The sequence below is a fragment of the Odocoileus virginianus genome, chromosome 6 (assembly GCF_023699985.2).
Source record: "Odocoileus virginianus isolate 20LAN1187 ecotype Illinois chromosome 6, Ovbor_1.2, whole genome shotgun sequence".
Taxonomy (NCBI): Eukaryota; Metazoa; Chordata; class Mammalia; order Artiodactyla; family Cervidae; genus Odocoileus; species Odocoileus virginianus.
The window spans coordinates 75286976-75313191 of NC_069679.1; the positions used below are offsets into that span (position 1 = coordinate 75286976).

The 26216-nt window shown below is 49.5% G+C and overlaps 1 long non-coding RNA gene across 4 annotated transcripts; it reads right to left on the reverse strand.

The window, feature by feature from the left end:
• On the reverse strand, window positions 1-26150 carry LOC139035690 (uncharacterized). Of its 4 annotated transcripts, XR_011488389.1 has the most exons (3): window positions 10515-10847; window positions 641-2056; window positions 1-349 (listed from the first exon to the last, which is right to left on the reverse strand). It is a non-coding gene; the product is annotated as an uncharacterized lncRNA (long non-coding RNA). The 4 variants fall into 4 exon arrangements; XR_011488390.1 differs by lacking the exon at window positions 10515-10847 and adding an exon at window positions 26102-26150 and having other exon boundaries at window positions 1-2056; XR_011488388.1 differs by having other exon boundaries at window positions 1-2056.
• Window positions 26151-26216: the final 66 nt, after the last annotated feature.

The following is a 26216-nucleotide window of genomic DNA, read 5'->3' on the forward strand; positions in this document are numbered from 1 at the left end:
TCCTGAGTATTATTTTTATTAAGAAACATTTCATTTCTTCAAGTATCTGTTGCAAGGAGAAAGAAACCAGGAGAAAACACAGCCAGTTGGAGATGCTGGCATTGGCTTTGTCCCCGGGGTTACTGTTAGCCGTCAGTGTAGGACCTGAGGGGAGGGATGGAGGTGCGGTTTGAGCTCATCAGAGGGCCAGGCGCCCTGCGTCTCTCTAAGACAGCCTGGCCAGTATTCCCCGCAGGGCCCTCCCGGGCTGGCCCACCTGTCCATGAGGCTTTTTCACAAGATACTCAAGGAATTCCTGCAGAAGAGACACCTCCATCTTCCCTCCTGATGTGGAGACCTGCAAACAAGACTGAGAAATGGAGGTCACAGGCTTGGCGGGAGGTAGGGAGTCACAAAATAGAACATTTGAAACACATTCTCATTTCCCTTCTTGGTCTTCCGCATCTCCCCAACAGGCATCTGAACTTGGACTTCCCTTCCACGAGCTCTGAGGAAAGCACCATATGTCAGTTTCATCAGGCCCACAGGCTGGTTTCCATCCAGCCCACTCTGATTTCCTCCCAGCTGTAGTTCTGCGGAATGACCCATCCCGCCTGGGGCACGCGGAGGAAGAGAGACAGCAGCAGCTGTGGACACATACTGAGCGCCTGCCACCGGCTGGGAGTCATTCTGATGACGTGTGTGTTGATGATGTACAGTCCTGAGTCCCGCTGCCATCATCCCCATTTTACAGATGGAGAAACTGAGGTGCAGAGGTGTTCAAGGACATTCCCAAGGTCATCCGGCTAGTGGAGGCAGAGCAGGGATCTGAGGCACACTGATCATCGCACTTGGCTGATTTGCTATGACTGAAAACCCCATCTTGGCTAAAAGATGTTGGCTGGAAGAGGTGAGGGTTTAGAGGAAGGAGGTCCCACCCAGCCGGTCAGGAGTGGGAACACCAGAGGAAGGATTAACGATCCAGGAGAAGGGGCAAGGCTGGGCCGATCCGTCTCCAGCAGAGCAGGGTCGAGCCCAGTGAGTGAAGCCAGCACAAGCCAGGGAGCCCCGGGAGGGCTGGAAAGCAAGAAGGACTCCCTGGAGGCAGCCCCCTTTGGAGAGCTGGTTAGGGAGCCGCGGGAGCCCTCAAGAGACCCTGGAGGCTGGTTTGGGTCCCTTGCCCAGCGTCAGTCCTTACCACAGGCCTCCCGCTGCTATTTCCTCTGTCCCCCAGGGCTGAGTGACAAGTGCACTCTCCCTGAAGCCTGTGGGGGAGTCAGGCTGCACTGGGCGTGGAGGGTGGGAGCGGCCCTCTGGGTGGAGGGACCGGGGCTCACACCTCTGGTCCCCCCACCCCGACAGCTGTCAGCCTCACCTGCAGGATGGCATGGCTGAGAGGCGCGAATGAGCTAAGTGTCAAGAACCCAGGGAAGCTCCTGGCACACCAGGGGTGTGTGACCCGTGTGCCCTGCCCCTGTTCTTCCTTCCAGAACAAGGAAGAAGTAAGGCAAAGTCCCCCACCCCGACCCCGGGCCTTGGGGGCTGGGTCTGTCGCAGGTCCGGCGGACACAGGCCTCTAGGATGGAAGGGCCCCTTGGCCAGAAGAGCGCCCTGGATGGCTGCAGTCCCTGCCCTAAGCCTGGCAGGCGAGCAGGGCAGTGCCAGGCCAGGGCAGGAATCTGGAGGCCCTGGCTTGGCCCTGGGAATGGTCCTGCCCTGACTCCTTTGATCCAGAGGCCTGGCCTCACTGGCTGAAGGCTCCTGCAGCCTCCCCGGGGGGTCCGAGGCAGGAGAAAACGCCCTTCTTTCCCTCTTTCCACCTTCAGCCCCTGGCAGGAGGTCCCTAAAGAAAGGAGCTTCAGCTGCAGCCCCTTGGGCTCCTTCCCACATATCTCCTGGCTGCAGGCCCACCTTGGAGAGGCTTCACCCCGCAGGCTGTCTCTGCGGTGTCAGCTGGAGAAGTCAGCCACCTCGGAAGGCCAGGATGGAGGTTGGGCCGTGACCGGTCCCCTCTGATGCCACAGGGGACTTTGATGTGGGTCCAGGTCAGGTCTAGCTCTCCCGGCCAGGGTTCCACCTTCAAGAGAAAAAAAAAAAAAAGGAAGGGTGCTGGGGGGAGTTCACCATCCCAGGAAGAACAATGGGAACAGGAGCTTGAGGGAGTCAGGCAAGGAGCACCTCCGAGCGGAGGGCACTGTTCTTAACACCAGCTTTGTTCTCGCCATAAAAAAATATGAACACAGTGGGAGGGAGGTTCAAAAGGGAGGGGGTTATATGTATACCTATGGCTAATTCATGTTGAGCTTTGACAGAAAACAACAAAATTCTGTAAAGCAATTATCCCTCAATAAAAAAATAAATAAAAAAAAAAAAGGAAATACCTTAGAGGGTGAAGTTGATAAGAAACTGAAAGTATCATTCATTACCCCGTTAAAGAATTTTGTATTCATTGGGGAAAAAAAAAGTGAACACAGACGTAAAGAGAGAAACAGTGACAAGTTCCTTTTTTCCCCAATATCCCTGCTTCCCCAGCAGAGACCTATATCAGCAGTTGGCTGTATATCATCCCAGACTTTTTCTGGGCATTTATACACACCACACACACACACACACACACACACACACACACCCATATGTGTGATGCCAGGATGTTTGGGTTTTTTTGCCTTTACGTCAGTTGGATCAAGCTGACCATACCACAACTTTCCCCCCGTAACAGTATATCGTGAACATTTTTTTCATGACCACATATATGAAGCACGCGTGTCTGCTGCTGCTTTATTTTTCTCTAATTTCTGCAGATATTGCCCGTGTGGATGTGACACAGTTGATTCAACCACTGCCTTTCCACTCACCCCCTCACTCAGGGTCCCTGTTGCCGGCCCGAGTCTGGGGAGCCTGGTGTTTAAGGTAAACGCTGCCACTGCACAGCCCCGGAGACCCTGCCCACGTGCAGAATGCAGCAGCCACTCCCTACTCCCCTGAACAGATAAGGGGTCTCCAGTACTTCCTGACGCAAACAATTCTGCAACCAGCATCCCCGCCCATGCCTCTCGTTGCACATACACCAGTCTTTCTGGAGGCGCTGATACCTCGAGGTGGAGCAAGGAGGCAGAAGTGTGTGCATCCCACATGTGAGAGACCCTGCCGAGGTGTGGGAGGGCACAGCCAGCCTCCTCCGCCCCCAGCCTGCTAGCTCGTATCCATCACTAGCTGCTGTCCCGGCCGCTGCTTCCAGGAAATCAATTGCAAAGACTGAGGACTGTCAGCAGCTTGCACACTGCGGGCCATCCAGGGAGTAGATGAAGTTGTAGGACAAAACCATACCAGGCTCAAGACCGTTAGCGATGGAGACCCCATGGTGACCTCTCCGGAGGAGTTAAAGGAACACAGACACCACTCACCCTCCATCATCCACCAGCGGTCCACCTGCGGGCGAACAGCCCTCGGTCCTTGGAGAAGCCATTCCTCGTTAGCAGGCCTGGTGGGACAGGGAGGCTGGTCTGGGGCCCAGGCCGCCACTGAGCAGGTCAGGAGATCAGCGGGGTAGCCGGCTTCCCTGAAGGGTGGACCCAGAGGACCCCACAGGGCCCTCGGCTGCTCAAGGTCAAGGGACCTGCCCCCTTCCGCCGACCCCTAGAGGCGCCATCTGGCAGCCAGGCAGTGATCCTCAGAGATTGCCCTCCACCCCGCCCCCGGGCCCACGGATGCTGCAGCTGAGCACAGGCCCCCTGCCCACCCTCCCCCGACCCCCCGCCCTGCTCGGATCCAGGTGCTGGCATCACGCCTCAGGTCTTCTAATCCAGCTGCACTCCCTTGCCCTGCCCCTCTGGGAGGAGGGGCTCAGGAGGGCACTGTGGAGTGGGGGAGGACAGCATGGACAGACCCAGCCTTTTCCTTACCCGGGAGGGTGACCCGAGCCTTCCCCTGGTTTCAAAGAAGCTAGGTTTATAAGCCCCCCACCCTGCACCCCCACCCCCCCTCTTTCTTCCTCTTCTAGACCCCAGCCACCCACACCCACATGTGGCCCTGCACACAAAACCCAGTCACAGCAATGAACACGGAGAAACACACAACCGTGTCCTTTTCGGTAAGCAGCTGTTTCCCGGTTCTGCAGACCGACTTACCAGCTAACGACGAAAATATAACTCTAGCTACATTCATTGGGCAGTGTGCCAAGTGCTTTATGGATATTATCTGACAATTTTCTTCACAAAACCATTAAGTAGAAGCAGCTCTGAATTTATCAGTGGAGAAATGGAAGCTCAGAGACGTTAAGTGACTTGATCCAGGTCACACAGCTGCTGAATGCTGGAGCCAGGACTGGAAGCCAGCTCCCCATCAAACTCCAAATCTGCGGGTTTAACCCGTGTGCTACCCTACTAACTTCGCTTCATTTCTTCTTCTGGATCATCCCGAAGACCAGGTTGAACTGGTCAGTTTCCCAGGCCTGACCCCCGGCCTGGGTGGGGCTGCTGCTCCTGATCGCTGAAGCTGAGTGAAAAGACTGTCCCCATCTCCTCCATGTCCAGATGCTCTGACTCTCTCATGAGCATACCCAGTCCCCTCTGGGCCAGTAAGACGTGACTGGTCACCCTGCCTGCCAGGGGGCACTTGGCGGGGAGCAATCTCAGCCTGAGGACCGTGGAAATCCCTCTCAGCTCCACCTCCCCACCTGGGTTCAGGTGGCGGCTGGTTTCAGGGCTATTCATCCACAAGCAGGCTGGGAGGTGGGAGAGAGAGAGGCGGCCCCATTCCAGAGGGGCTTGCTGCCCTCGTGTGGCCCGGGCCCGCGGCCGCTGCGTCTCCCTCCTTCCATCCTTGCTGCTCTCCAGTCTTCCCCGGTGCCAAGGACCCACACCCAGTGCCAAGCCCAGCACAGGTGCCCAGGAGAGGGTGGCAGAAAGACCATGGAAATTCCCAATCACCAGATAATACCCCGGAGCCAGTAACATCGATGGAGATGAAGTCTACTTATCTGTTGACCTGAAAAGATGCCCTAGTCTATTGTTCTGTTTTTTTTAAAAAAAAGGAAGAAAGCAGGTCTTAAAACTATTGGAAAAGACCCTGATGCTGGGTAAGATTGAGGGCAGGAGGAAAAGGCGGCGACAGAGGGCGAGATGGTTAGACGGCATCACTGACGGGACATGAGTTTGCGCAAACTCCAGGACATAGTGAAGGACAGGAAAGCCTGGCGCCTGCAGTGTATCGGGTCACAGAGTCAGACACAACTTAGCAACTGAACAACAACAAAAAAAACAGTAAGAAAACCTTTTATTAATGAAAGAAAATATTCTCTATGTATCTAATCATAGAAAAAAGGATATTTGCCAAGATGCTAACAGATGATTTTTGTTGTCTTGGCTTATCTGTGTTTTCTCTTTTTCTCAATGAACGTCAATTACCCACATAATTTTAAAAAGCAATAAAAATAAACCAATCCCAGACTGATTGTACATCTTCCTGTCTTCATCCTTACGCCCAACAGCTCTCCAAAAAAATCATCACAGATCCATAATTCTGGACCTTCCCTTCTCTCTCCTGTCATTTCCACATCTCAGTGGGTATGTGCTGGGTTGGGGTTGGGGGGAAGAGTCCTACCTGCTCCAGGAAGACTTCCCCTGACTAATGGGAGGTGTGGAGGCTTGGCCCAGGTGGCCTTTTCTCTCTGACCCAGCCCTGCCCAGAAGCAGTGCCCCAAGGCCCTCTTCCCTTCCTTGGTGCCCTTTCAGGAGGAGGAAATGCTCCGTTTTCCACTGCAGTGTTGGCTTCAGGCTGAGCCCACTTCCCCGAGGCCGAGATCCTCAGAGGCAGCCCCCCCGCCCCCCATAATCACGTGGACAGGAGCCCCAAGGCAAATGGCTCCACCGCCGAGAGGTGATCCTGGCAAAATGAAGGAGGGAAAAGAAGTCACAGAAGCTCCTGATCACCAGAAAAGAAAGAGCCATGCTTCAGGATGGGGCTCTGTGGGCCCCTTCCAGCAGGATCTGAGGGAAACGGGGAAGGAGATAGAAACAGAGCTTCCTGAGCACTAACCACATGCACATGGTGGACCCTCCAAAGACGCTGTCCACCCCCTCCCTTTGTGCAGGTGGGGGTGACAAGGCACCTGAGCCTCAGCTTCCGACATCTCTGGGGCTTCAACCTGAGTCTCACATCAGGGTAGGCTCCGAAAAAGGCCTTTGGTTGGAGAAATTAGTGTTTGTGGGCAGCTTCTCCCACCCCTCCCCGACCATGTTAGCCACTGCCCAGGCTCCCCAAGAGCCACAGACACCCCTCTCCAGGACAGGGGGTAGTAAAGAGCAGCTAGGACTGAGCATTTTCCCCAGAGGGCCAGATCTCTGAGCGCCTGCTACTTTAATGATGAAGATGGCTAATGTCCTCGTTCTGGCCGTTAGAATAGCAGCCATCAGCAAGGCACCCTAGAGGGTCCTGAGAGCTGGCCGGCCACCCAGAAGAATCCAGGGTTCAAGGCAAAGGAAGAGGACATTTAGTCCCTGAACCCCGTCTTCAAATCACATTCCCAGAGGTGACCATCACCAGGGACCCAGAAACCAGGCTCCCACGCCCTCCAGTCAGCTCATACACACACAGGACAAATGCAGCGGTTGGTGTATCTGATTGAGAGGAGGAGACCCTCTCTAATACTGTTCCAGCTCTGAACCTAGCCACCTGGGTCAAGTCATTCCTGCCGCCATAGCTCCCCTTCCACTTCCACAGTGTTGTAGGGTCAATAAGGGTTTCAAAGAGTGTTGCTGAAGAATGCTCAGCCCCTGGCAGCATCTCCTCCCTGCATGGGGGTCTCGGAATGAGTTTCACGCCCTGAGCACCTGGGTTTGTGGGCAGGTGGTGGTTCAGATGGTAAAGAATCTGCCTGCAGTGCAGGAGACCCAGGTTTGATCCCTGGGTCAGGAGGATCCCCTGGAGAAGGGAATGACAACCCACTCCAATATTCTTGCCTGGAGAATTCCATGGACAGAGAAACCTGCTGGGTTACAGTCCTCGGGGTCGTGAACAGTGGGGACACGACTGAGCGACTCTCACGATAGAAGCATGATTCGTAGCGACACCCTGTGGATACAGTGGGTAACTGCACCCACTTGGACGAAAGCCACAGGACGACATCCAACTTTCTTCATTATGTGGAAAGGAGCTGATTGCAATTAATCAGGCTCATCTCCTTTCACAGAGGGCTGTCTTAGAGCTGAAAAAGAATCCCTCCAAAAATCAGAAAACAGCCACCCAGCCACACATTTCCATCTGCCTCCAGTTAGACACCGTTTCAATTTGCCCCTTTTCCAATAATGACTTGATGTTAAGAGTCCAGAGGTCATGGAGGGAGGGTAATGTCAACAATAATGTCTATAATATTAATAGAAGAAAAATGTAAAGGGCTCTTTACTCTTCCGTGAATTTCATGCGTTATCTCATTTAATCTTCCCAGCCAACCGTGCAAGTATGCGTTCTTACTCCCAACAGTCAGAGGAAGAATTGGAGACTTGGAACATAAGGGAAGGCTAGGTTTCAGACCTGGGCAATTTGACATCAGACCCCCAGTCTCTCTAACCAGCAGTCTGTGCAACCTCAGTTCCCCCAGTGTCTACTGACCATGGTAATCCCTTGAGGCTGGAGAAAAATCCCAATTTCTGGGGCATCGGCTTGACTCCTCAAACAGAATGCCCTTGAGTCACACTCTGGGGCAATGATAAGTGAGTGGACTTGAAGGGCTTTAGGGTTCAATAGGCCTGGGTTGGAGTCAGGTCTCTGCCTCTCTTGCCTTGGAGGGTGCTGTGAAGATTAGAGAAATTATCTGATGCTGAGTAGATGCTCCAGAAATAGTGGCTATTCTCAACTGTATGGTGTGCAATTTGACCTTGGGAGGAGCCAGCCTGGAAGATTCCTGAGGTGGCAAATTCTAATTCGACCTCTTTAGAAAACACCACTACTAAGAAGGGCTGGGATGGGGCTTCCCTCGTGGCTCAGGGGTAAAGAATCCACCTGCCAATGCAGGAGACATGGGTTCGGTCCCTGATAGGGGAAGATCCCACGTGCCTTGGAGCAACTGAGCCTGTGTGTCACAACTAGTGATCTTGAGCTTTAGAGCCTGGAAGCCGATGTTCCACAGCAAAAGAAGCCCGAGGACTGCCACTAGAGAGTAGCTGCCGCTCTCCGCAACTAGAGAAAGCCAGAGCAGCAATGAAGACCCAGCATGGCCAAAAATTAATAAATGAAATTTTTAAAAAAAGAAGGGCTAAGATGAAGGTGAGGGCCAGCCTTCTCATCCTTAGGCTTGTGCTGGTTCAGACGGAGCAGCTCCTGCGTCATGGTTCAAAAGATCCCCAAAGGGAGTGACTTAACCAAGCTGGCAGAGCAGACATGAGATCCATAACTTTGGGCCCCATCTTTCCACAGAGACCACATTATGCAAAAAGCTGTCCCAGCAGGATTCAAGTCCATGCCTCCAGGTATCTGCAGAAACTCTGGTGCTCTGAACCAGTCTGTGCCCTATCCGTGGCACTTTGTTACGGCAGCTCGAAGAAACTAACATGGTCATAAGAGACATCGTGACTTCCCCTTGCTCTCCCCTGGACCACTCGTCCTGTGGGAAGCCAGCTGCCGTGTCATGGGGCTACTCGAGCAGACCTATGGGCGGTCCGCGTGGCAAGGATCTGAGGCCTCCTGTCAACATCCAGCACCAACTTGGCACCATGTGAACGAGCCTCCTAAGAAGCAGATCCGATAGCCCCAGTCAAGCTTTCAGATGACTGCAGCCCCCAGTGATATCTGACTGCTACCTCCTAAGAAGCCTGGAGCCAGAACACCCAGTTAAACCTTTCCACCATCCCTGGCCTACAGAAACTGTGAGATGATAGATGTTTATTATAGTTTGAAATCACTAAGTATTAGAGTAATATCTACTACACAGCAATAGATAGCTAATACTGATATTTATTGTATTGGAGCCTCAGTATAACCTGAAATAGATAGGGTTACATGTCTTTAATATTAGTCATTGGATTTAGGGCCTGAGCTAATCCATTACAACCTTTAATTACATCTGTAAAGACCCTATTCCCAAATAAGGTCATATTCACAAGTACAAGGCAGGATTAGGGCTTCAGTATATCCTTCTGGGGTATACAGCTGGCCCACAGCAATGACCTAACCTTGCAAGTCACATATCTTCATTTCTGTAGTAGCCAGGGGGTACAAGGGTCAGCCCTATGCAGTGCGGGAGGAGGCCACACAGGGGGTGACTATCAGGAGGTGAGGATAAATGGGGGCCATCCTGGAGGCTGGCTCTCAGGACATCAGATGGAAGACTCAGCCTGAGACACACTCCCATGTATAGTATTCACTAGGAAACAATGGGAAACCAGTTGCACATCACTTGGGTCTCCCCTACGGTCAAGAGTATAAAAAGGGGTGAACTCCCTGGTAGTCCAGAAGTTAGGACTCAAAGTTTCCACTGCCAAGGGCACGGGTTCAATCCCTGGTCAGGGAACAAAGATCCCACAAGCCATGCAGTGCAGCCAAAAAATAAAAATTACAAACGGTAGAGTGAGAGAACAGAAGGATCTGGACATAGAAATTGAGAGAGTAAAGCTATGTTGAAAGCTCCACCCCAATGGAGCTGGGGACCCTACCACCTCGATCTTAAGTCTCCTGGTGTGGGTTCCACAGGCCATTCAGAGCCGGGGGCCCCTAAAGGCCTGTGCCAAGAGGAGGGGCTGTCCTGGACTGGGCAGGGGCCCTGTGAGTGCTTCCCCATGGGCCTCTGGGGAGAGAGGCCCAGCGAGGCATCATTTGAGGTCCTGTAGCGCCTCCTAATGGGCAGAAAGAAGGCGGAGGGGGCTGCTGGATTCTTGAAGCTGAAGATGGACATCACCGGCCATTACCTGGACCAGAGATGCAGGTTGGGAACCTCAGAGATGGAAATCTCTGGAGCACCCACGGGACTCCCTGGGAAACAGCATTCGTCATCTGCCAGGCTCAGAGAGCTGGCAATTCTGCGGTCACGGAAGAATTGCTGGGGATATCCTGGTGGCTCAGTGGTGAAGCAACCACCTGCCAGTGTAGGAGACGCAGGTTCGATCCCTGGTCCGGGAGGACCCCACATGCTGCGGAGCAGCTAAGCCATGCCCCACAGTTACTGATGCCCGCAAGCTCAGAGACTGTGCTCTGCAACGAGAGAAGACCTGGCACAATTGAAAAATGAATAACACTTTTGAAAAAGTTTCTTAAAAAAAAGAATTGACCTATTCTTCCGTTCTCTCCCTTCTGCCCCCCCACCATTCGCCTCTCTCCATTAGGCCCTGCAAGCCGCCAGCACGTGGGGAGCGGAGGCTGTCAGGTGAGAAAACAGAGCACTCCCACAGCCAAGTCCCTGAAGGCCAGCACCCCAACTCCAGGCCTTAGAGCAGAAGGAGGCAGGTAGGTTTCTGAAGGAAGATGAACGCATCATGTCATATCTATAACCAGCTGCTTTAGACCTCTAGATCGATCCTGGGCTTTGTGACACAGGAGGGCCATACCTGAGCCTGGCCAGAAGAGGTGTGGGGTCAGTGGGGCTTTCATCCGGGGGCTGAAGCAGGGAATTGCCTCCTTCGCTGAAAAGTTCAATTGGCGGGGATTCCCGGTGGTCCAGTGGTTAGGACGCCACACACTCACTCGGCCCCGAGCTAAGATCCCACAAAGCGGTGCGGCGTGGCCAAAAGCAAAAGGTTCAAGCGGACAGTGAGAGGCACAAACTGAGTTGCCCTTTGATCACATCCCATGTTCAGGGACTGGTTTTGCTGAGCTCAAGGGTTTGAAGGCAAGTTGGGTCTTATATTTCCACCTGCGTGCGTCACCCGGCCGGGGGCACAGCCTTGACTGACCCACAGGGAAGTTCCTGAAGAAAAGGCCGTCTCAGCTTTTGTCCAGAGAGGAGGACTATTTACTCATGTTTCCTTCCTATCTGTCTTGAAATGACACCAAGAACACGGGGAAAAAAAGGACTCCTTGTCCTGGTGCAAAACACCCACACCCTGCGAACTCTTCACCCCGCTGTGGTCTGACTTCACCCTGGGATGGGGAGGCGACAGATGAGGTTGGCAGGAAGGTTCCTGGGAGGACAAGCCTGGTCTGGGAACGAGAGCTGATTTTCCGAAAGCTCCATGCACACTTCAGCTAAGTGGGGGAGGGGCCTGAGCAAAGAGGGGAGAGCACCAGTGGAGAAAGTCCTGCTAAAAAAATAAAAATTCCCCAAGGATGTTGGAGCCGTGATCTGAACAGTCCTTTCAGTGTCTTGGTATTATTGGGGGGAAAAAAAGGCTGCCTGTGCATCTCCTCTCTCTCACTGTCCTTGCACCAAGCTTGGAGTAAAGCTTCATTTGGGCTCTGAAAAGAAGGGCCCTGGAGATTCAACACCAGGGCCAGGCAGAAGCTGGGACTCTGCAGTCAGAGAGTCCAGGGTCTTCAGCTCACAAGCCTGCGGAAGGTCCCTGCTGGGATCAGACACACACCAAGAAGGTTCCTGCTCCCATTGAGGACCCAGCTGAGCAGAGGAGTTAGGTTGGAATGCAAGTGGAGCTGAGAAGCCTGGAAAGCAGGGCCCTTCCACAGTCAGCGCTTCTAGAAAAGCCTGCCGTCCCCAGCACAGAGGCTGCAGGGTGTAGCAACTCTGGTTCTCTATATTTCAGAGAAAAGCGCTTTTCATGCTGATGATGTCAGTGATATTTCAGGACCTAAACAAGCCTAGTTTGTCACAGTCTGTAGGACCGAGGGCTCCTAACGCTCTTTAAAAATGCTAGGCCCTAAATAAAATCTCATTTGTCACCAGGCCACCCATTTCTCTCTTTCTCGAGCCCTGGTGCCAAGAAGCAGTCACAACCCTCCAGCAGCCAGTGGCAACACTCTTGGATCAGTTTCCCAAAGAACTTCATCATGAACAAATTGCTGTCACTTTGCCTGGAGCTGACAAGCCCAGGAGATTCTCCGAATGAGGCCTTCCCTGGTGAGAACACAGCCCTTCTGGGAGCCTCGGATCCTCAGAGAGTGTTCGAACTGGGAAGTAACTCCAGAGTGCTGAGTGCTCCCTGGGGGGTTTTGTTGTTGTTGCTGTTGTTCAGTTGCTCACTTGTGTCTGACTCTTTGCGACCCCATGGACTGCAGCACGCCAGGCTTCCCTGTCCTTCACTCTCTCCCAGAGCTTGCTCAAACTCATGTCCATTGAGTTGGTGATGCCATCCAACCATCTCATCCTCTGTCGCCCCCTTCTCCTCCTGCCTTCAATCTTTCCCAGCATCAGGGTCTTTTCCAATGAATCAGCTCTTCGCATCAGGTGGCCAAAGTATTGGAGCTTCAGCTTTAGCATCAGTCCTTTCAATGAGTATTCAGGGTTGATTTCCTTTAGGATTAGATTGGTTTGATCTCCTTGCAGTCCAAGGGACAGCGTGGGGTTAGCAGGGCTTTTCAACCTCAGCACTAAAGGTATTTGGGCTGGATAATTCTTTGTTGTGGGGGAAATCCTGTGCTTTGTAAGATATTTAGAACCATTTCTGGCTTCTATCCACAAGACATCAATAGCATGCCAATCAAGACTGCCTCTGGACACCACCAAATGTCCTCAGGGGTAAAATCATTCCTGACTAGGAGTAGTGCTCATTCAATAACTACACAGCTAAGGAGATCCAGGGGAGAGCTGGCCACACATACCTCAAGGGAATTTTCACTCCAGGACAAAAGAGGCCAAATCTCCATGGACGTCTCAGTTAGTGCCCTGTAGAATGCAACTCTAGATGACCTAACAGGGTGAGGGGTGGATGCTGTCTCTTGTAACTGAGAAGACCAGGGATTTAGGCACCTTGCCTAGGTCCAGCTTGAACCAGGGACTCAAACAATGTCACCAGGACTTGGTTCTGGATTCTGCTCTTCTCCAGTTTTGGAATTCTCAGAGGGCCCAGATGGCCATCGATGCGCCAGTGCTGTATCTTCCCAGGCTGGAGACTTGTGGAGGGGAAAAAGGGGACACGTTTTCATTCCTGCAGTCCTTGCAAAAGTGTCATTGTATTTTCTTGGCTCTGATTTGGTCAAGAGTCTGTCACCGAGCAAAACACCATGGCCAGAGAACGTGCAGGCCTAGCTGGCCAGGCCGTGGTCACATGCCCCTCTCTGGATCTGAGAGCACAGTCAACTCTGCATGCAGGACGCCAAAGATGGAAAAGAAAGGGTTCCCAAGAGGAAAACCACAAAGACCAGGGGGTGGATGAGAGGATTCCAGATGACAAAAAGCCACAGGTCCCTACCGCAGTCTAGCCAGAAAGGGAGCTCAGAAGCTCATCCATCAAGGTGACCAGTGAGAGTACAAGCAGGACTTGCCTGGCACTACAGAGGCTGTGCCATGGCCATCCACCTCAACCTCCAGGTGACAAACACGTTCTTAGGTGTCTCTGGGATAAAATAGCAACTGGCATGATTCCTTCAAATAGCTTCCTGAAATGGAGACCACCAAAGTTTCATCAAGATCCTCTCCCCCTCTTCCATAGTAACATATTTGCCACTGGGCTCATAGCTGCCCAACTGGGAACAGAATCTCCCAGCCTCCCTTGCAGCTAGGTGTGACCGTGACCCTAAGCTAACACTAAATGAACAGAAGAGTTGACCAGACCTAAGACAGTGATATGCCATCCATACTCTTTCCTTCCCTTGAAACGGAACAAGAAGTTGCCTGAGACCCAGGCTTTGCTGGTGCAAGTGAGAATGATGATAGAGAAGGGATGATGGAGAAAAATGCACAGGAACCTGGATCCCTGAAGGAGCAGGCAGAGCCTCCTGCTAGCCTGGAATGACTATCTCAAGTGAAAAAGAAATGCCTATCTTTTCTAAGCCACTAAATTGTTGCGTTTCTGCTATTTTAAGATGCATGACACTTTACAAGGACTGTAGGAAGAAAAAGATGCAAGTTTTAATTTTCATATTCTAGTATCTTTGAAACCCATGACACCATTGGCCAGGCAGTGGCCACCTTTAAGTCAGGCCTCAGGAAAAATTTCTTGTGAGGCTCTTGTCTGTATAAACAAATTAAAATGAACACCTTATAAAAGTTTGTAAGTTCACGTGAGGTATAGTGATTTATCAACGAAGATTTAGAATAACAGGTAGAGAAGAGCTGCTTATGTATTTTTTATTGTCTCATTAATGCACAGGAATCTTCCTCCAGGGCAGACAGCATCTCTTTCTCTGTTTAGATCCAGAAATCTACCTCTTCATAATTTCATGTCTTGAGCCAGGAGAAATCAGTGGTAACACATCATTATGTTGACTATATACTGTACACACAATATTATTCTTCCAAGAACAGAGTGACAAAGTTCCATGTCAGCCTTTACTTGCCTCTTTTGCATGTGTGTTTGTGAGTCGCTCAGTCGTGTCCGACTTTTTGCAACACCATGGACTATACCCCAGCAGGTATAGTCCTCTGTCCATGGATTTCTCAGGCAAGAATACTAGAGTGGGTTGCTATTCCCTTCTCCAGGGGATCTTCCCAACCCAGGGATCAAACCTGGGTCTCCTGCATTGCAGGCAGATTCTTTACTGTCTGAGCCGCCAGGGAAGCCCTTTGTTGCATACCATTGACCATTTCATGTTTACTGAGGCTTCTTCTCAGTTCTAGAAGGAGCATATTGTGTGGAAGTGATATTTTGTGTCCATTTGATAGACATCCTATGTGTTTCTGGTCCCAGATACCTTGTTGGCCAAAGCTAATGATAAAAGATGGATTTTTTAAACAAGCAACCTTAGTAACAGAACACATATTTCTGTTAACTCTTTTTAAAAAAAAATTTTTTTTAAACGTGGATCATTTAAAAGTCTTTATTGAATTTGTAATGCTATTGCTTCTGAGGGCTTCCCTGGTGGCTCAGAGAGTAAAGAATCCACCTGCAATTCAGGAGACCTGGGTTTGATCCCTGGGTTGGGAAGATCCCTTGGAGGAGGGCATGGCAACCCACTCCAGTATTCTTGCCTGGAGAATCCCCATGGACAGAGGAGCCTGGCGGGCTACAGTCCATGGGGTCACAAAGAATCAGACAAGACTGAGCGACTAGGCACATTGCTCCTGTTTTTTTTTTTTTTTTTTTCCCTTACGTTTTGGTTTTTTGGCTGTGAAGCATGTGGGATCTTGGCTCCTTGGCCAGGGATCAAACCCACACCCCCTGCATTGGAAGGCAGAATCTTAACCACTGGGAAGTCCCAACACTTGGGTTTCGAACTTACAATATACTTAGACCATAACAGCCAGTTTCTATAGTTCCTTTCACCATTTGAAGAAGGTGTGAAGTAGCTGCTGACTTGCATTCCAGACCTCAGGCAGGTCCCAGCCCCCAGAATTCCAGTTCTGCAAGTAGCAGAGCAGGGTTCTGCTTTCCTGGTACTGGTGTTACTCACTTCCTGCTTATGCCGCATCCTTCCGGCAAGATCAAGAAAGTACCAGCATCAAAACCTGAAGAGTGTCCCTACCTTGGAAAACAAATCCCAAAGATACTAGTGAAATACTCTTTTCAGATAAGCTGTGTCAGTCACCAGTGCTCTCGACATGAAGAATGATACTGGGGAAAGTGCAGCAATGATTCCGTGATGGAAAGTGGCTCCTGATGGTGAAGGGGAGCGGATGCTTGATGTCAGTGAGCACACACATGCACTACGTCAGTCTCATTACCTCTGGTTCTAGGACTGGCCTCAGCAGTGGAGGAGACATGGACTGTTTCCCACTTGGCCTTAAAACAAGGACAAGGCAGTGTGTCGAGATGGATTCTGTTGGGTCCAGACCTCACATCTGGGCTGAAGACACATGATGTGTGGACACAGAGCTACCCCGGGAAAGACCACAGCAGTCTCGTGAAAGTCACATGGATGTGAGGGCTGCTGTATTTCCTTCCTCCAGCTTGCCTTTAGAGGACAACAAACGCTTTATAGCTTGTAAAGCACGTTCACTTACATGTCTTATCCTCTCCTCACAACCCTGGAAAGGAGGGCAGACGTTATCTTCGCTTCCTTTCAAAACTGAAAAATAGCAGCTCAGAGAGGTAAAGAGATTTAATCAGGGAACAGACCACGGGTTGTGACAAAGCCTGAATTTGACGGATATCTTTAATGCCACTCCCTGAGCTGTCTACCATACCATGAAGTTTACTTTCAAGGAAATTCCACTGCTGTCTTTGTCTTTTGCATTACCTGGATCTAAATAGTTTTGCTCTGTCTTGGTTGGTTTTTGTTGTTGTTTTAGAGATACATGATTCCAGTCTACAATCAAAATTCTTATAGAGCAAGAACCCCATTTGACGGCCACCACTGCTAACTTCTCTTTAAAAAAACTATTTGGCTGCACTGGGTCTTAGTTGCAGCATGCAGGAATCTTCTCTCTTCATTGCAGCAGGCAGGATCTTCAGTTGTGACATTCCAACTCTTAGTTGCAACATGTGGGATCTAATTCCTCAACCAGGGGTTGAACCTGGGCCCCCTGTGAGGGGAGCTCAGAGTCTTAGCCACCAGAACACCAGGGAAGTCCTGCTAATTTCTCTTAAATGACACCCTCACCGATTGCCCATGAGATAGCCGCTTTCATGCATTACATCCCATGGAAACAAGCGGAACCTTTAACAGGGTGGGTAGTCTTCACCTCATTTTCAAGTTATATAAGAAACCCTCAGTACTCCTGGCTTTTGTTAACTCTGGAAAGGAGTTTACTTACCATCACCAACCCCCCCACCTCACCTCCACCCCAAGTATTAGTATCTGTTTGCATCAGTTGGCACAGTTTTGTTATTTTTCTTGAAGTAGAAGGGTTTTGAGTTTTACTCCTTTTGCTTTGTGGGGGTTGTTTTGTTTGGGTGCAGAGGTCCTTGGGGAAGAAGGTCAGAGTAAAGGAAGGAACTGATGGAGCTGACATCCTGCATCCTGCCTCAGAGACTTGTCTCTAGGCCCAGTGAGGAGAGTTAGGGTGATAGATGGCGAGACAAGTCATCATGTGAGACTTTGAGCAACTAAAAGATACCAGCGCTTCTGCTAGGGGACACGGGCTGTAAAGGGCAACCGATCAGTGAGAAGCTCATTGGTTCCCTACAGACCCATCCCGCCCTCCACTTTGGCAACTGAGTGGTGTAGTGGCCCCAGGAGAGAACGGCATCCCCAGGAAACAGGAGTGACCACTCTAAGAACAGTGTTCTTACCGAAGATACACAGGCTGATGAGGTGCACTTCTTTAAACAATTAATTCATTTATCTTGTTTATCTTATTTTTGGCTGCGCTGGTTCTTTTTTGCTGCATGCAGGCTTGCTCTAGTTGTGGCAAGCTATTCTCTAGTTGTGATACTTGGGCTTCCTATTGCAGTGGCTTCTACTGTTTCGAAGCACGGGCTCTAGGGTACACAGGCTTCAGTAGGGCTGCAACAGGCTCAGTTGCCCACGGCATGGGGAATCCTCCCAGACCAGGAGTTAAACCCATGTCCCTTGCATTGGCAGGCTGATTCTTAACCCCTGGACCATTAGGGAAGTCCCTAGGTACCCTTTCCAAGGGGCTGTGAAGAGTGGGACCATCAGTAGGACCGCCAGGAGGTCACAATGGAACAGCATAGTGGATCTAACCCTGTCTCCTCTGGGAGACACCTCAGGGGCCTCCAGAAGTAACTGAGGAAGAGTTAGCAGGACATTAAAGTAGGAACTTCTAGACCTTCAAGAGGGGCTCAGAGCTGGTAAGATTGAGTCTGGATGTCAGTGTGACCTCACTGGCAACCCCTAGGCTGGTGAAATCTAGTGATGTGCTGCTGTGAAACACTGCACTTTATTCTTCTCCTCTATGTGCCATTCAACTTCGAACATCCCATCTTTAGTAAAGACACCGTGAAATGTGCTTACAGAGCAGACTTCTTCCAAGAGCAATTCTCCCACTGGCTGATGGCCCTGCCTCCCCTCCCCCTTCTCCAGAGGGTCCTAGGAAGGGGGAATCCTAGGGTTCAGGGCCGGAAGGAAAAGAAGTAACTCTTTTCTGTGTTAGGGCAGAGCGGCAGATATGATTGCTAAAGGTTTCTAAGTGATCAGGAGCTGAGGCAAAGGTTTTTGCTGTTTCAACTGAAGTTGGAATGAGAGGACCTGTGGGCTAGCTGCAATGTGGATGATATAGAGAAGTCAAGGATTTGCCAGCATCAAAGGGTGTTAAAAGGGACCCTGCTCCAAGCCCATTTTGAAAGGTGAACAGAGAGGCCTCCCTTGTCTGCCAACCTTCCAGAGCTTGGACTGACTCTCTCTGTATCTTTTCCTGACTCCCACCCTCTTCCTGAGTTCACTGGTCTTCTGTCTATGTTTGGCATCCTCATTACCACACTTATCAACACTGAGCTGTGAACTTCTCAGGGGTGGAGACTGTGTCCTAGTCCTGAATGTGTCCTTGGACCCTCGGGAGGTACACAGTGCACGGTGAATGTTGGTTGGTCTGATCCTAAGTGAAAAGGTGCTTGGAGACAGGAGGATACACTAGGACTCCTTGGAGCAGTAGGCATTCACATGTCTGAGCTTCATCTGGGGAATGGGCCGTCAAGAGCTACAGAAGCTGCCATGAGGACACGATGAGGAAGCATCAGGAAAACATCTCTACAGGGCCGGGTCACATGCGGTTCCCTTCTCCCCTCTGTCCCCTTCCTGACGTCCCCTTCTGCCTGACATTGGGTCTGGAAGCAAAGGTCAGGCGCTCTACGTGAAGACGGGAGGTCTAGGTCTGAGTGATTTCTCACGAATGGCAAAGTGTCTGAGGGAACTGGGCAGCAGAGATGAGCAAGCTGCAGGTCCTGCCTGGGATGTGGGATGCAAGTTGGGTTCACAAAACATGGAGGCGGGGGGACATTTCTGGTGCCAGAGTACAGCTACCCACGGGAGCTACAGCCTTCATCTGTGGATACAAGTCCACTCAGAAGGGGCGGCCAGTGAGTGTGTGCCGGGCTGGGCACCAGTGCTGCAACCGACAGATCTCTCACTCCACGCCTGGCAGCTTCCTGGGGAAGAAAAGATGCCAAACCAATCCCCCAGGAGAATCAACTCCAGGGAAAGGGGCTAGTCAAACCCTGGGTGCTGTCTAGCCATGGTCTACCCAATGGGAAAGACCTCGCTTAAGGTGTCAAGCTCAAAGACTCCTTAATGCAAGATCTGGAACATGCCAAAGTCCCTCCTTAAGTGGAGGGAAGCTGATGGCACTGTAGGCAAAGAAAAGCAAGGGGATTCTTATAACGGAAATGTAAACTAGAGGTGGGGGCGCGCTGTGAACGCCTCAGTAGCAATCTTACAGGAAGAGGGAAGACGGCAGTGCAGACAGAGGGCAGCACCGTCCTCCCGACAATGGTGGGGTCAGACTCCAAAAGAGCTGTTTAAAAGCTGCTAATTACTGAGATTCCAATAAGAGCTCTGTCTTAAAAGTGATTTCGAACTGATTGCAGTGTTTTGAACTGATTGCAGCTGTAAGCTATAAAGGAATGAATCTAAATAAAAGGGAAAAATCCTTTGATCAAACACTAAGGAACTCTTCCAAATAACAATACCTTCCTTTTACATATCCATCTCAGCTATCTCACATGTATAAACAAATGATTCATATACATCGATTAAACACACACATTCCCCGAGACAGGGACCATATCTGTTCATCCTTATAACTCCTGACAGTATTTAGCATAGTAGCTGACACAGGGAAGATGCTTATTGAATTGAATTTAATTGAAGCAACTGCTGCATTAATGATTTAATCAGATTGTTGTCATTTCTGACAATAACGGGCTGCTATAAAATGAATACTAAATTTCTGTACTGTAAAGCAGTACAGAAGTCCATTTTAATAGCCTCAAATCCAGGAAAACATGACCTATTTTTTCCAGAAGCCCAAAAGAAATATGCAAAACACAGACATTCTCGAAAGGCAAGTCAACCACTCTAAATTCTACCAGAGACCATGTTGATTGTGCTGCATGAGTTGCCAGGCAACCACTTGGTAATTCCCCATGTAATACAGATGAACCTGTCGTCTGCTCTCTCAGCTATATGTGACATGAGGAGACAATAGGTAAAGGACAGCCAAGAACACCTACACCTGGATGACACCATCTCTCCTGAAATGTGATAACATTGGAGAAAATCCCTAGGCCCTGTCAGAAAGTGCTGGAGGGAGAATTTCGTTAAACTATTAGCACAAGACATCCAGTGAGTTTTCTTGGATTTACCCTGTGGGTAAGTCCTGTGGGTGATCCTGTTATCCCTGTCCACAAAGCAGGGGACCAAAAGCCCTGAAATTCTGCATGTGGATGACTGTCAATTCAATAAGGGCTCCAGATCAGCGGGTCCCATGACTCCAGCTGGGATGAAATTTTACTGGATAAAAGAAGCCTTTAAGTCTTAAAAGGGACACTCAACATCTCAAAGAAACCTAAGTTCTGGGTGAATAAACCATACTCTTTTATAAAATCAGAAGAGAATGTTCTCAGTAATTTCTTTGGAATGATTTCCCAGACATTTTAGGCAAATGAGCTGCCTTACTCCACTGTAGGTACAGACATCCTAGTCTTTAAAATAGACTGAAAAATCCAATAAAGCTTTGCAGAATGCATAAGGAATGTCAGAAAGCATCTCTGACATTAAGAAAAGGACTTAAATTTAAATGCCACTTCAGATTTGGGAGTCTAAGAGTACTCATCTTTTTCATGTGAATTTCAAAAGGACCACTCCCCCAAATTAAAAAAAAAAAAAAGGATATCTGTCCACTGCCTGTTCCCACAAATATGATATTAATGTTTAAGTCTTTTTAGGAAATTACTTGCTTTTCAGTCTCTTGTTTGAGATTTAAGATGTTGAACTCTGGGATCAGGTAATCAGTCGGAGATAAAATCAACCAGGTAGCTCTGATGAACAACTGGGCAAGGCTTGAACCCAACATCTTGTGCCATCCTGATTAATCCAGCCTGTTGAGATGCTGACTGATGCCAAGCTGGCCCACCCATGTGGAGTGAAGGCCTCGGCCTTCACCAGCCCTGCCTATCTGGCGCTGAAAAGGGGAGTACTGGTGGGGAAGTTCTCGGGCATTTCTGCATCTGCAAAGGGAAGCCATGGCATTTGTAAAATCCCTGACTACCAGGCTTTACACAGTTCTTCATGGGATTCCAAATAAGAGTCAGCCACGAGCCAAATCGAAAGTGAGGGAGGAGGATTCAAGGGCATTTTTGAGTAAATGCACAACAGACCCTTCAAAGACTGGGGATAGGGTGAGGTGAGGCAGCAAGAGCAATAGAGGTTCTGGAATTTCTTTGCCAGAATCACAAGTGTGGAGCAAAACCTGTGGGCAGCTACCTTCACTCCAGCTTCTCAACATGACACATACAGTCGTGTGCAAAAGGCCTGGAGGTGGGGGACAGTGGAGCAACAAAATAAAATAAAAGGGCGTGTCCATTCAAGCCTTGTACCAGAGGCCCTGGAAAGCCCTCACCATCCCGGTTGGCAGTGTCTTCCTTCTCGGAAGTCCAGTCAGTGATATGTAAGCCCATCGTCAACTTTTCAGGAACCTGGGGTCTCCCTGATGTCAAGTTGGTTGAATGCTTACTATGAAGAACTTGTTTTGTAGGAGAAAAACATTCAGTATAATCCCTGCCCTGAAAGAGTTTAGACCCAGCGGGGGAGATGGGTACCCAAGAAATTACAAGGCAAACCAGTTTAGATCAAGCCACAAGACACAGAAAGTGTTCAAGAGTAATTAATGTCTACGTGGAAGCTGCCTCTTATCTTGGGCTCTCTAGCCAGCTTCCTATTACTGGAGTGTCAGGTTCCACAGTTCTCTCTGGCTTTCTGCTGTGCTGGCCTGTATTTCTTGTGTTTGGTGAGCCCATGGTGGGGAACTCAGTTGTGATTGGAAAACTGTTTACAGAAGGGAGGGAAGCCCAGAAGGGAAGCTACAAGGCCAAGGAGAACTTCTAAGTCAAATCGGTCTATACAAAGGGACAACTGAACAGCTTTTGGAGTCATCTAGAGAGAAGTTGTGAGTTTAAATCACAGGCTTCATCTTCAGTGAGGGGGGAAGATGACACTTTAAAAACCTTTCCACCAGAAAGATTCTAGACAGGGGATAAAACAAGCAAAAGGCAGCTGCTGAGTGGTTTGGAAAGATGTGTGGGTTGAAATTAGCATATACCCTGTCATGCACAAGAAATATCTCTGCCATGTGCAGAGTGAGAGAGAGAGAGGATCAGCTGGAGGTGTTTTCTGCAGACTTTGCCTTTACGGTGCCCAGTCTCCACTCCTGGCATCCTTTCCCACACAAGTGCTTGGACCTAGTGCCTTCGGCTCTGCTCCCCACTGGTCTCCTGCTCAGCACAGCAGGAAAGGGTGTGGTAGCACCATTTCCACCAAACTCGCAGTCTAGCAGAGTGGCCAGAAGCAAGGACTCTAAAATTCAATTCTTGCTCCACCACCTACCACCTGTGACCTTGGCAAGTGACATGGCCTCTTGACCTTAGTCTCCTCCTCTGTAAAACGAGAAGAATGATACCACAACCATGTCACAGGACTGTGGGAGGATTAAAGGAGTAAATCCGGGCAAGTCACTTAGGACAGTGTCTGGAAATAGCACTCTGTGTCAGTTATGACGAGAGAATTTGTCTTGGGTTCTAGAGCAGCTGCAGGTTGAGCACTTATACTTGAGGAATTTCAGGTTTGGGCAAGATGGGGAGCTAGGTGGGAGGGGTTTCCATTGTCCCTGAAATCAAACCCATGCTTTGTATACTGACATACTGACTATAACCCAAATGTCCTTTTATTGTCTCTGTTCTTCCAGATAGCCCTAAAAATATGAGCTGAGAACTAACCTGGCTGGTGGGGGCTTAGGCACTTGATTCCTGAGGAAAAATGGAATGTGCATCCTGATATCACTCATCTCTGCCTCTGCTAGTCCAGGAACTGCTGGTTCCTATCCCCACACACAGGCTGGAACATCCCCCTCCTCTCCTTTCACTCACCCATGGTGCTGAGACTCTGGGGGCAGACACACAACCACCAATCCATCAAATCCTATTAAAAAAACTGTGAAGTGGTCGCCAGTAATGCTGAATGCCAGATTCAGGATAACTGTGGATAGAGGATAACCGTGTTACAGATGGCCAAACTGAGGTTCAAGGGAAAAAAAAGATGGTTCTCTACTGTTGCTTCAAGAACTAATGCCAGTCTTTGTGGTGATGTTTTCACTGCTCCTCAGCAAAACTGGAAAAATAAGAAAAGCAATGAGTTTTCATAAAGTAGAAGTTATTCAGTTTTCGACTTGTGAGATTATGGCCTCTCTTCTTTCCTGTGTCTTACGTGAGGGAAGATGTTGAAATACCCCATCCTTTATAAAATGCTATCAATAGGAGCTGGGATTTGAAATTAGATCTTTTGAATACTTTCACTGCTATTATACTATTTTAATTAATTTTAAAATAACTTTAATTTTAAATTCAACTTTGCTAAAATAAGTATTAAAGAATTACTTATATTGCAAATTATATACTAGATTGGATACTTGAAAATATCTTCAAATAAAACTCAGTACAAAGGTAACTCTTTGCGGCATCCTATGTAGGACTGAAAACTCAAATCCTCACATGGTCAGGGCAGGTAGGAACTTCGTGAAGGCTGAGCAGAGGTGCAGTCTCTGACCTCCAATGTGTGGCAGGCACTCTGTGAGGGCAGAAGGGAAAAGAACCGTTTTTGCAAACCCCTAAGTGTAGCATTTAAAGGAGCAGGTCTCCCCCTGCTGGCAGTGGTGGCGGGCAAAATGAGTCTTAAACCACGACTGGTATTGAAGGCTCAAATTGCAAAGGATTCCACAGCAAGAAAAAATCGTGCTTGGAAAACCACTCTCCGTCACAGAACCCTGAGTGTGATGACAAAGATTAAAACAACTCACGGCACTTTGATAGGAAACTATCATCAGAGGATGCTGATTTGCAAACCCTGGTGAATCAGCAAAGAAAGAAAAATTTTACATTGGTTAAGCTGTATAAAAGATTCATTATCCATTTTCATGAATTGGTTATTCTGTGTATCTAATTATACACAATAGAAGCATACAGTAGCTCAATTAAAATTATGCCTATCAATAAATTAGTCTGATTCATTTGGTTCCACTACCAAATCTGTTTTTGAAGTTCAAATGACTGATACAGCATGGCCCGGTCATTAGATAGGTGAAACCAGGGAAGTATGACTTATTTGCACTTGTGGAAGATTAAAATAATCTTCATGCCTTTGCTTATTTCACTTTTTTCTTTTGGCTGGTATGCACTCTGCTCTCACCCACTTCCATGACTGGATATCCTACTTTTTCCTGACCTTCTTAAAGCTTTACCTCCTGGTCTCTTCCTCTGTCAACAACAGAAAACAAGCAGAAGGTTATTTTTCTTTTGACTCTATTAGATTTTGTTCAGAATCCACTGGCATTTATCATATTCTCTCTCATACAACTTATTAAAACATGTCTATAGTTCCCGTATCAGATTCTAAGGTATTTGAGGGCAGACACTGTTTTATTCTGCCTCCAAAAGAGGCAGTATGGCCTAATTGTTTAGATCCAGGGCTTAGTAGCTCTGTCATCATGGACATAAACTTCTCTGCCTCCATCTAAAAATTGGAAACATTAATAAGCAGTGACCTCATTAACTTGGACAGGCATCAGTAAGAGAATGGCCTTCCCTGGTGTCTTAGATGGCAAAGAATCTGCCTGCGATGCAGGAGACCAGGGTTCAATCCCTGGGTGGGGAAGATCCCCTGGAGAAGGAAATGGCTACCCACTCCAGTATTCTTGCCTGGACAATCCCATGAACAAAGGAATCTGACAGCTACAGTCCATGTGGTCACAAAGAAGTCAGACACAACTCAGTGACAGAAATCTCATACACACACACCTAAGAGAATACATGCAAAGCTGCCTGGCTCTTCATTACTTGATAATTGTTAACAGTCCTTCCATCCCCTAAACAAAAGCCATATAGGCTGCAGGCACTCAATTATTTGTTGGTAGAGCTTATGCTAATAAATACATTCACGGCTGGTAATGCATTAGCATTATCTGTGTCTGGAGGACTAATGGGATTACCTATGACTCTGCAAGGCTTGAATTATACCAACAGAGGGCGAATTTCCTCCGCCCATCATCTAGATCCAACGCTAACTTTTCCTCGATGCTGGCAATCAACGCGCTGCACAATCTGCGCTGTCCAACCAAGTAACCATTAGCTACACGTGGTTACTGAGGGCTTGAAATGTGCAAGCCTGAATGAACCCCCCCCCCCTTTTCATTTCATTTAATCAGTTTCACTACCCCCTCGTGATTAGTGGCTACCCTACTGGACAGGGCAGCTCCACAACTGCCTCTACCGGTGGCAATCTTTAAATTCATCCGTGTCCCCTTTTCCAACTGTAAAATAACTTTTTCTAATTCAGGAGGTAACCACCGATTCAATGCATCGGAACTTCAAGTGATCGCACACCCCCCCCCCCTTTTTTTTTTTGGTTTAGCTGATAACACGTTGTTCGTGGTGACACTTCTAGAACTGGCCCGAGAAACAGGATCCATTTTAAACTCAACATCTCGGTCAGTCGCACAATGAGTCATACATCAAATGACATGAAATCACCCATCAAAAAAATACTGATTGCGTCCCTGCCACGTTAAGCTCTGTCTGGAGGTAAGGAAGGCAAACCGACCGCCGCGACAGGCTCGACAAGATGAGCAGCGCTGGGGGCGGTCCGGGCAAGCCTCTTCGGGCCGAGACCCAGCGAACCTGCCCGGCTGCTTCCGCTCGGGCTCGCGCGCAAGTCGGCCAATGGCCCGTCCCTGTCACCAACGCTGACGGCGTCTCGGGGTACAAACCGAGAGAGCCGTCTCCCCGGGCTGACTTTCACCCACGCCCTCAGAAGAATCACGCTTCCGGCCTCGTCAGCTAGAAGCCGACCGGCCCCAGCTTCTCCAGACCCCGCCTCAGAACCGCGTCCTCCACCCGCTCCACAGCAGCTCCTGTACCACAAGCTCCCATACCACAGGGCCCCCGTACAAAATGGCGGCTTGGCCTAAGGAACTACTAACCATAGAGATGCCCGCCTTCCGCGGAGAGAGCGCCGACCTCTGAAGGGACGCCCCTCCCCCACCCCCGCCCCTCTGAGGGCGACGTGCCGGCGTCGTCTTCCGGCTGAGACGGGAA